This window comes from Cupressus sempervirens, chromosome 8 (assembly GCF_028749045.1).
Source record: "Cupressus sempervirens isolate cs-2001-9-10 chromosome 8, ASM2874904v1, whole genome shotgun sequence".
Lineage (NCBI taxonomy): Eukaryota > Viridiplantae > Streptophyta > Pinopsida > Cupressales > Cupressaceae > Cupressus > Cupressus sempervirens.
This window is the reverse complement of record NC_143125.1, coordinates 624,292,735-624,304,708: the sequence shown is the minus strand read 5'-3', so window position 1 is coordinate 624,304,708 and position 11,974 is coordinate 624,292,735. Positions and strand designations below refer to the sequence as shown.

At 36.1% G+C, this 11,974-nt stretch overlaps 1 pseudogene across 1 annotated transcript; it reads right to left on the bottom strand.

Annotated features, from left to right (window-relative positions):
- Positions 1–2,001: 2,001 nt before the first annotated feature.
- Positions 2,002–7,848, bottom strand: LOC149543992 (glutamate receptor 3.5-like; annotated as a pseudogene). The gene is made up of 6 exons (XR_016355728.1): positions 7,426–7,848; positions 5,989–7,290; positions 5,618–5,898; positions 3,160–3,191; positions 2,643–3,055; positions 2,002–2,553 (listed from the first exon to the last, which is right to left on the bottom strand). The product of XR_016355728.1 is annotated as a glutamate receptor 3.5-like (transcript).
- Between the last annotated feature and the right edge of the window lie 4,126 nt (positions 7,849–11,974).

Here is an 11,974-nt window from a genome sequence, read left to right as displayed (position 1 = left end):
AATTTAACAACAAAAGATGATGTTTGATTTGCATTGATAGAATGTAGAACTTCATGGGCTACAAGTGCACCTTACATAATTTCTCGACCTGGTACAAAACCACTTTGTTCTAGAGAAATAATTTTGGTTGACCTTCAATATTCTTAATGTTTATGGACCTAAGACCACCTTAAAGCATAAATAATATCCAGTTTACAACATAGAGTATTTTGAGTTGACCTTCAATATTCTCAATATTGATGGACCTTCTTCCACATTAGATAAGCAAAAGTTATTGTCTGATCTAACGAACATTATCCAAGATTTTGCAAATCAATATACTAGTATGGATGGTGATTTTAATGCCATCACATTGGTATAGGTGTGAACTTGGGTGATATTTAGGTTGAGTCACCTAATAAGGCCGAAGCTAAGAATAGTATGAAAACTACTAGTGAGGGTGGGGGTTATATATGGACACTATTAAAGGGTATTTAAATGCCCTCCTCAACATGATTTCCACGTTGGAGAAGGTTGTCCCTTTACAAGTTGTTCGAGACCTCATTGAGAACTTAGTGGTGGATGTCATTACTAGCATGAGTAGAATTAAGAAACACATGAAAAAATGGGTAGGATTTAGCTCGACAAATTTGACAACAAAGTGAGAGAGTAGGAGACTTGGATGAAGGACCTTAGTGGCCCCACCAAGATTTGAGGGGTTGTTATCAAAACTTAATGATTTGCGTGCTGCTCTTCTTTTCATACTATTTTTGGTTTTTAAGCTTAAACATTCATGCTTTTAATTAACTACTCTATTTTATTTTGGTTTCCCACTGTTGTCACATGAGAGATTCACACTTTGTTTGGTATTGAGAAGATAGACTTCCTTGTTGTGAACAACAATTAAATGGTTAATAGTATTAAAATTAGAATAACTTAAAGTGGTTCTTTGACTATGGCTTGCATAGTTGGGTTTTCCTTTTTCTTGTCTTTGATATTTTGAAGTAGGTAGGTTGTTCTTCATGTGTTTCTACTTGTTGCTGTTCTTGTCCTTGTTTGCGACATAATATTGTAATGTGACTCTATGCAGGATCAAGGTCCTCACTGCCTATTTAATAAAAAATATAAGCAACAAGTTGACAATAATAAGGGCCAAGCCCAAAATGAGGAGCACTCTCAAGCCACCAGAGCAGTCACAGATGGAGGCAAAGTATCTGAATCATCTCTCTTATCTCCCCAACCAGGCCCCTGAGTGGACTATGGATCTAGAAGTGATCAAACATCTTGATATTGTCCTCGTTCTCCTTTTCCCTTTTTCCTCTCTCCATAAAGATATTGCCTGTACAAACCAAAGGAAACCTTTGGATGAAGAAAGCCAACTAGACTTGTCACCAATAGGCCAACCAGTATTGTGGGTTGATGATCATATGGAAATAGCGATGCTCCCAACCTATCATTTAGTTTGAATAATAGCACTAAAATCATACCTTATATTTTTTTTTACATAAGAAAAAAGAGTGAATTATTCTACCATGCAAAATAATAACTCGTCTTTATACTCAGACTCAGTCTTTCTTTATACTCAAACTCACAGTCCTGAAAAAATATAACAACCACTTAGAATCGCCGCCTTCCCCCTCCACACCCGAAAAGAGAACAGAAAAAAAAAAACCAAAAACTGAAAAACAAGCCGCAAAATTTCTCTCTATGATTAATCTTCCCGTGCCACAGATTCTATTGTGCGAATAGCTAGAAGCTTGACCAAACCGTTCACATCATGTTGGCAACATTTTTCACACGGTTGTAAAGATCCGACCAGCTTCACAACCTTCTCTGCTTTCTTTTATTAGGATCACCAATCTAGATCTTATTTTGAGAAAGATATTGGAGATTTTCTAAGAAAAAATTCTTCAAATGAGTCTACCTTCATTCATTCCTTAAATTTCAAAAACTTCTTTTACAGGTCTAAACACTTTTCAATCGAAAGAAATAAAACAGATAACCAATTACTGTAAACTAAAATAAAACCAAGAAAGAGGGGAGCTAAGATCTGCATTAAGATTACAAAGTATTGATATAATAACTTCTACATTTAGCAGCTTTGCATCTAAAACCTGAAATCAGCTAGAGTTAAACTCGTTAATCATCTACTGATGCTCCTTTAAACTCAAGCGAGGCAGGTTTAGCGGTTCCATATGAGCAAACGACAAAATCACATCTCTTTCTTTTTGGTGGCGGGGTGTCCTTCTGGTCTGCGTAACTCGCAAATGTTCGCAATCGGGTAGAGATGGATTTACCATGAGATGAATTCTCAGATCTGTACATAAATCGGTAAAGCAGGCGACACAGATAGTAAACCAGGGTGAGAAATGATACTCCACCAGTCAGCAAAAATAAAACCCAAAAGTTGCTGAAGCTCAATCTCGCCGATTCCACTCCACCAGATTCCACATTGCATTTGCTTTCACTTGAATTGAACCACCTCTTCCGAATTTCTCGCATCTCTCTGCTTTCCGAAAGATTTAAAATAGCCTTGGAAATGTCTGAGACCAGCGGGGATCCCTTTGAAAACAGCTGCAAGGCACAATTTGAGTCAATCATATATTGATCTCTAAATTAGAGGAGGAATCTGAGATATTTTAGAGGCAAGTTTAGAGACATACGAATGCAAAGCCTCCAGTTCTGTAAGTGGGGCCAACTTTGGAGAAGGCACTGCATCTTGTTGAGAGAAATAAGTTTTGGGCAACTGTTTCCTCGTCAAATATGGCGGCGACTCCTCCATTGTTGGGGCCCTTTGAAAGTGCAGTGGCGTAGTCTTGTACGGATGAATATGGGTGAAGTAAGTTTTTCTTCACGCAGAGCTGCTGTTCCAAATAGTTGCCTATGAAAGTTCCCTGTCGGTACCCGATTGGCAGGTTTTGCGTGATGAGAGTATCGATACTTTCAACTTTTGGTACAATTTGTCTGACAGTGAGCATGGACGACAGGCTGGCAGTGTAACTAGATACTAACACCAAAACTACAAACAGCCAAATTATAACCACGGCTCTGCCCAGACTGCTTACAATCTGCTCCGCTGCAAAATCAGCAATGTTTGTTTTAGGTCTTGGGAGTGTAAATTGGACTTTAGCTTGGTTATATGTAGTGATAATAAAGTGGAAAGGGAGAGAATGTATTTACTTTGTGTAGTGAAGAGCGTGGAAAAGGAAAACCTGCAAAATACAAATGAAATAGTTCAATCACAAAATTTGCATTGGAGATTGTCGACTACCGAATTTTAAAATTCAGATTGATGAATGTTTAGTGAGGCTGCAGTCTCATCGTTGCTTTCCACTTATAATTCTTCTTCACCTTCGACTGAAATCACGGTCTCGAAGCAGAAGAATTGTCGGCGAACTCGATAGAATATGCGACACGACAGTTTGACTGTCAACGGAGGCAGTGTTACACGAAGCAATATAATTAATGATTTTTCTATCATACGGTGGCTCGATGCTCAAAAACCCTTTGGAAGTTATCAAGTAAAAGTCTTGTCTGATGTAGGTTTGTAGGAGAACTAGTGGTGATGAAAGTATTATATTTTAGTACATGGTCACAAGTGTGCTAATTTTACATTTTATTTATATTAAAATTCATATTTATTTTTATCAATCAATATGATAGTTGATTGTTAATTTGATATATATAGTGTTTCTTTTTAACAACTTAGTTGCTTTTTATTTTTAGGAAAATTAATATTTAATTAAAACAAATTCTACATTAAAACTTTTGTGATATTATACAATACAATATATCTAAAATGTTTATTAAATAATTGAAAAAAGTTATGTTTAAATGACAAAGTTGATTCTCATCTAAAATAGGTAGCTTGATTTATTTTACATCACTAAGATACTTATTTACAAGGATTCATTCTTCCTACACAAGGAGTTAAAATCATTCAAGAAGATAAAGTAAGAGAAAAAATGAACGAGGGCAACTAGGCATAGTTAAACAAAAATGTTGAAGCTATCAATCTTAAGTTTGTACTTTGGAAAACATAGCACAAGAAGGCAACAAACACATGGTAACAAAATCATAGAAAGAGTTTGTATCTTTTATATAGCAAGATGGGTGAATTTGTGGAGTACTTTTTTCTGCACTGCAAAGCTTACTACAATAATATGGACAAGAATGTAGTGAATATTGCTAAAATATATGCTTGAAAAGAATAAGGTTAAAAAAAAAAGGAGAGTTCATCATCAAGCTTCTTTGTAGTGAGTCACGAAGCTTAGAAGTTGGAATGACGAGGTCTATCATCTCATACACTATATTTGACCGTATAGATGTTAAACTTATCCTATCTTATTCTATTATACTATTTATAATTTAAAATGTTTGAAAGATATAAAACCAAGAAAAAAATGATTGAGGTATACTAAGTGGACTAATTTTAAAAGAAAAAAATTGTATAAAAGATAATAGGGGAAGAGTATTTGTAGAGCTTAAATTACGAGTCATATTATTATTGTTTTGTTGTCTTCATATGAGAGTTGAGAAACAAATGTCCAAGCAATCATACACAAACATGTGATGCATAAATTGAGCCAATTACCAAACAAAACAACTAAAACATGATTGGCCACTGGTAAAGGTGTTACTTCTTTGAAATTGGTAACTAGAATGTCAAATCTATATGAAATGTGTGATTATTAGAACACATTCACTTACTAGAACTCTTTCCCTATAACAATAATATTGACATACAAAAAATACATAGAATTTTGTTGAAGACTTTGTAGAAGATTTTGTTGATGAGCTCAAGGCACTTTTTAGAACACTTGGTGAAGGTTTGCAAATAGAATTGCAAGCAGAGTAAGTTTAACCATAGAAAAACTCTGTAATTAAGTGTACTTAAACTATAATAAAAAGTCCTAAAAACTAAAACTACACTTTAGACTATTGATAGTAACATAGAAATATAGTTAGAAAAAGAAACCATTATCTGTAAAGCATCTAAAGTGATTTAAGTACTACCAGGCCAATAGAGTCCAAGGGTATTACGTAATGATCTGTCGACGGATCTGTTTACAGCCATAGAAATCTCTCCCTGATTGAGCTGCGTAACAACGCGTGTGATCGTATCACCCGCAAGAAAGATACATTGAGGCCACCTAGGGTAAGTCTGCTTGGGTTACTCGTACTCGGATTATTCTTTTATCATTCGAAGAAAATTTTGACTATTCAGTCTAAGTAATTTTCACTGCCACTGTTTAAGACGGGAGGATCAAATTAAATATGAAAGAGATTCCCATTTGTAGGTACAAGTTGTTCCCGTGTCAAATGAGAATTGATTAGAGTGCTTCATGGAAAGCCAGACAAGACAGATGAATGTGGCCCATGAATGCCCGAATTTCCATAGCTCAAACGTTCTGCAGAGCGTGCCTACAAATAATTCATTAGCGGAAAAGACCCGGGTGACCCCATGAAAAGGACATTTTATTCGCAAGTCAAATCTCAAGTCCAAGTATAACTAATGCATTTGCAGACGACGCATCTTTTAGGGATGGAGTATAAGATTAATTAAGAGTTCATTATTGCCAAATACTTGAGATGGAGAGATTTTAATTAAGAGCACATGGGGATGAGAAGTATGTACCACATGAATGTCAAGACCTGTTTGCGAGGCGTCCCCCTGAACTGCCTATTTCGTCTGTGCTCCAGAAGCCACACAACTGCTCCCGTGAATATGAAAAATGCGATAGTAGTAATCCACATGGCCGGAGTAAAAGGACGGAGGAAGGCCCATGGTTCACTTGATCCCCCGTCTGCAATCGCTACAACCATTATCAGTCCCGTCTCCGTGTATGGCTGTGTGAAATCCACGTATTTGCTTCTATTTGATGTCACCGTTATATCTCCCACGACCGCATCAAATTTCTGGTCGAAATCATTTCAGACATTATATTTCACTCGTTTAAAAAAACTTCGATTTACAATGCAGAAAGAAAAAGAAGGAAACTGACCCACCTGGAGATGGACCTGGTAGACGAGTTCATCGTAGTAGCCTGCAGTGACATTGCCAGATCCATATGGTATTAACTCATATGGCAAATCAAAATCCAATCTTTTGAGTACCGCTTCAAACACATCAATGCAGAATCCTGTAATCTCATAACTAGTCTGATTTTGGGCATGAACTGGTTTTACGCTGACGAATTGTGTAAATCCTCTCTCCCACGGCACGCCTATTTTGAGTCTCTTCCCTGGTGCAGTGATCGCCCACCCACGCGGCCGCTTTGTCGATCCACGGCCCCAGTGTACCACTTGTTGCGAAGAAATCTTCAAACCTTTCGCTTCTGTACTCCACGACCCAATTACCTCATAACGATTTCCTACCACATTGATTATATCATATGAGGACTCCAAGATCTCGCCGCTTTTAGGACTCAATCGAACAGGACCGCTCAGGCCCATGAAGTTTGTCTCAAGGATCTGTTGCAGCAATTGATCTCCGCCCTCAAAAACCCTGAAATTTAAAAACTTTGTCCCGTTAGAGGCCTCCGAGAAATCACCATTAAACGATCCCACATCCAGCAGATGATCGATTGCAAGAGCAATTGCCCATACTGCATCATACGCAGCAAGCCCACGATCGTTTATTTCCGGCTGATTTGGGATTTCAGGATTCTGGGCTCTAAACAGCTCTTTCCATCTTTTGACAAATTCATTCACCCTGCGCTGGTTGGTTTGTGGGAGGCTTCCTTTCACCCCTAAGGCACCATTCATAGACAAGAGCGAAGTAGTGTTGAAGGAGTCCAAGAGGCAGGCGATGGCATCTGTAACGATCCACACATACTCGCTGCTTGTGACTCCCAATTTGTCAGCCTCTGAAAAAAAGGGTCAGAGCCGATTCGGGAGGCATATGCACAACGAATACTCTCGACTCCTGCGTCATCAGTTTTTCCTCAATAAACCTTCGCATTGTGGAGCTATCGGGCAGGGGAGGCAGTGGTGCTTTGTAAACAGTTATTCCCTCATCTCGTAATGCATCCTGCAGGGCGGGTAAGTCATATTCTACATAGTACACGAGCACAACCTCCCTCCATCTGTAGTAATCTATGAGCTCTGCTATTGCTCTCACTTGTGTTGCATCACTGGGCGTCATACGGATGAAGTAAGGGAATCGATGCATCGACAGAGAGGGATCCGTTGCAGCAAATGTGACAACTGGAACACGCGCTGCAACGCCCAAATGCGCCACGAGCTCAGCAACTGCGGAGGTTTGCGGGCCGATTATGCTCACACATCCTTTTCTTAGCAGTTCTAACCCTGCAATGCCCATAATTTTGAAGGCAACCTGTTATAAGTACTCTGTTTTACTCATTCGCATGAAATGAAAAATTTAATGAACGCCCATCTTCGCTAAAAGATCATAATTTGATCTATATGGGAGGCGTTGTTTACCTTCAGAAGCGCCTGTAAGTGCATCTTGTGTGGAGTCTCGGATATCAATGTTGAGGAGCGTGCCATTCAGAATGGTGGTGTTTCTGTTTACATCTTCAACTGCCAATTCAATAGCTGTCTTCGCTATTTTTCCACTGGTTGTGTCCAACGCCATTATAGCTCCTATGTTTATCGATGGAAAATCCATTTTTCCCATCGATCCCGCAAAGAGTAACACAAGAAGACCCAAAACAATACGCAACATAACTTCAGAGTCATACCCAGAATTGGCTCTGCTGGCCATGGCTATACTCGTATGAAGGGGTAATTAAATCTGGATAATCGAGAGCTGGAATTGCTTCATTTATTTATTGATAGAGCAAATGTTTACTTACTTTCCCCGAAAGAGGGATGGGAATTCTCACCAATTTGACCAGTCTGTTAGTTTGCTCGCCTTTGGTCTCTAAAGAAGTTTTTGCGCGGGTACCGCTGGTGCTCGTCCGCTCGGCGCAATTTTTCCATTCGGACTGGAAATTTGTTCGAAGTATTGTTCGACGAGACAAAGGAAATTTCTTAGGAGCCTTTCAGTCTTACATTGACTGACACTGACACAGTTTTTGTGGTTTGTGCATCGTAAAAAACCCAGTACCGTCGCCTGTCAAATATCATTAGATTAGAAGATGTCGTTAAATAGTCCTCTAATTTGTGCGCTCTGTATAAAATTACCTTTTAAAATAATTTATTTTAAAGACTTTTTTAAGAAGAAAAAATAAAGAAATTTCATCAAATGATGAATTGGATTATGATTTGTGACTCTTTTTTAAGTAGAGATTGTATTTTTGCACTTATTTTGACATTTTTTAATAAAATGGGTAGGAGAAAGAGTCGATCATTCTTCATGTTCTAATAATCTTGATTAATGTTTATTTGTTTTTCAAGTTTTATCTCTTAAAATACTAATATACGATAATTAAAAGCTCACTAAAAGATTTTGTAAAACACATATTCATAGCCACTCAACAACAACTTATTTGTATTCCTAATAGTTAAAATTTTAATATTCAACTAATTTATTTGTACAACTTTGTTAATCCCACAACACACAATTACAAGGGGAAGCTTACCCGTAGTTGTTATAGCTAACTTTGTGTACAAACACATCCCAAATGATATAACAAGTTTCAACTTCTTTGGGTTATACTATGTGCAACTTAACAAGTTATAACTATTAATTTGGCTTCCAAGGATCACAAATTATGCAGGAGCATCCCAGGGAAGTAGGCAATCTTACATACTGCAGTTGTTTTGACCTTGGAGTTGGAGGACTCGGTCGAAGAAGAGGTGATGCCTGGTCATTATGGGGTAGTTCCATGGATGTAGTATTGGCTGAGGAGCTCGATCGCTGAAGGTGTTCGGTCAACTATAGGAGCTCGACATACACTATGTAGCTCGACTTATTCTACATTACTTGGCATGTGTTGGGTGCTCGACATAAATTATGTAGCTCAACTTATTCTACATTACTCTACATGTGTTGGTTGCTTGACATGTATTATTGCTTAGCGGTGCTTAGAGCTTTTGCTGACACTTGACAGTTTGGCGTGCTAATTGGTATTCTTGTAGAGTTGCTTGACTGACTTGGTGCATTTAATGTGCGTAGTATGTGATCGTGACGTTGAGCAATTGTAGGGATATGTGTGGACCTATTTGGGTCTTGGATATTTATCTTAGGTGCATTTAATGGGTGTTGTAAGCCGACTAAGGCATTTTGTATTTAATATTTTTTGTAGGTTGACTTGTGGCTCAAATATGTATTTAATGTAAGGGTTTAATTAATTTTTAACTCGCTAGGTCGACTTGTGGATTAGTTGGGTATAAGTAGAGGGTCTTGTGAAGTCTTGAATCATTATTCATTCAAAATGGAGTAGCTGAGAGGAGCGAAGATGAGAAGAGCTAGTAGCTGCAGCTTGGGAAACAAGGAGATCACATGGTGGCTTGTGAGCACAAGTTTAGATCTTGTCGGAGGTTCAAAGTCATACCCAAAATAGGATCTGCTGGCCATGGTTATACTTTTTATAGTGGAGTAATTAAATCTTGATAATTCGGAGCTCGAATTGCTTCATTTATTTATTTATAGAGAAAATGTTTACTCACTTTGTTTGATAGAGGGATGGGAATTCACCAATTTGACAAACATGTTCAAAGTTTTTGCACGAGTACTATTGGTGGTCGTTTGCTCAAAGCCATTTTTTGATTCAGATTGCAAATTTATGTAGAATATTATTTCACGAGAGAAAGGAAATTTTATAGAACCTTGACAGTCTTACATTGACTGACATTGCCACAGTTTTTGTAGTTTGTGTATATCCTACAAATACCCAGTAGCATTGCATGTATGATATAATTAGATTAGAAGATGTTATTGAATAGTTTCTAGTTTCTGTGTTCGATATAAAACAACCTTTTAAAATAATTTATTTTAGAGACTTATTTTCAAACATAAAATAGAAAATTTAATCAAATGATAAAATTAGTTTATAATTAGTGACCCCTTTTAAATAGAGATTATGTTGTTGGTCTTATTTTGATATTTTTAAAAAAATGTGTAGGGAAAGAGTCTATTATTCTTCATGTTCTTATAACCGTCACTCTTGCTTATTTAACTTTTGGGTTATTGACTTTTGAAATTTAAATATGAATAATTTAATTTCTAAAATATTGTACATATTTTAATAGTCATATGGCAACTATTTATTTGATTACTAATAGTTAATCTTTTTATGTTCAATTGAAAAATTTGTACAACACACAATTACTAGGGAAGCCTACCTGTAATCATTATTGCTAACTTCATGCATCCACATATCTTAAATGATATAACAAGTTTCAATTTTTTTAAAATTGTTTGCATGTGCAACTTTACTATTTATAATTATCACTTTAGCTTCTACATGGCAAAAATGCATGCTATAGGATCTGTTACACACACAAGGGTTAAAAAGTGGTCATTTTAAAGTGTCACTTGGCACCTACCTAAAGATGACCTGATAATCATGCACATACAACCATATCAAATATTGTTAATACTTATCCATAAATGTCCCAATAGTTGTTCAAAAGTTACCATTACTTATGGACAAATATCCAAATATTTGATCAAAAATTCCAATTATTGGGTTTACAAGTGACCAACTATTAATACATGATATCATTATTAATGTGATTTTAGCTATAAGTTTTTTTCGTTTAGTAAAAGTTAGTAAATGGGGGATCTAGTGAGAAAGGAGTGAACAATAATTGGTGCTCTTCCCCTTAGCCAATTTACATTTGTAAAAAAAAAATCATCAAAGGAAATTGTATTGAATGAGTTATGTAATTTTTTTAGGTGTTTGTTAAATGTTTCAAAAACTATGGAGTATTGGTAATGTTTTTTGACTCTGGCAAGCACTAATGATAAGGTAATACTTAAATTATCGTGAGTTATGGCTAAATGCTTGTTAAATGTATCGAATATCATAGTAATATTGATATTGTTTGTTGTTTTTGGCAAGTAGTAATGGTAAGGAAATACTTAAATAGTCAAGATTTATGATTGAACACTTATTAAATATCTCAAATATTATAGTAGTATTGGTAATGTTACATAGTTTTTTGGGTCTACATATATGGTGATGATAATATGGGGCTACCTCGTACTTATTGGAGGAGGCACTTACCCCTATTAGGATTTGAATTTGACTGTTTTGAAGAGTAGACGTTCTCCACTACTAGACCAATTCCAAACTTTGAACTTTTAAGCTTCTAATACTTACATGGGCCATAGTTGTTTTGAGGTCTCCTATGCAATATCATTTGACATAATTTTTTTTTATAATAATTAGGTTTTAAATAGTTTATATAATATTTTTAAGCACAAATACAATTAGACATTTCTAATTGTCATAATAAATTTGTATTTTTTGTTTTTGTTTTTTGATGAGTTTCTTAATGATTTATATATTAATAAAGGTAGTTTTGTGTGATCTTGAGTCTTTGTCTTATGTTACATATTCATGTAACACACATTCTTGTAAACCCCTCACTTAAGTTATTCATGCATGTTGATATATTCACCATATACATATATCTATGGTACTTATGTGCACACATTTCTATGTAATTATTATTCACCTTGATCCACCTCCATTTTGGTTTTCGATCAAACTAACAGTCATGGGGTTGATCTTGGATTGTCATACATAATCTTTTCAATTTCAATATTTATACAACCATTTTCAATTGTTCTCTCTTCAATGAACTACTAAAATATAAATTTGATCTAGGGTATGTGTAGGATCATGGTGTGCCAAAAAGTAGTTTTGAAACATTTAAAAGTGTTTCAAAACCCGTTTTGACTTTTTTTCTACCCATCCTGATACCAAACCAAAAATGTAATGCCGTACCTAATCAAGTACGAGATTTGAGAATGGGTACCCAATTTAATAACGTATACACGATCTATGTGCCTAAACAATGGTGCCAAATTCAAATGTAAAGGGAGTGGGGACCAATTTTTAAGATAAATATTGAT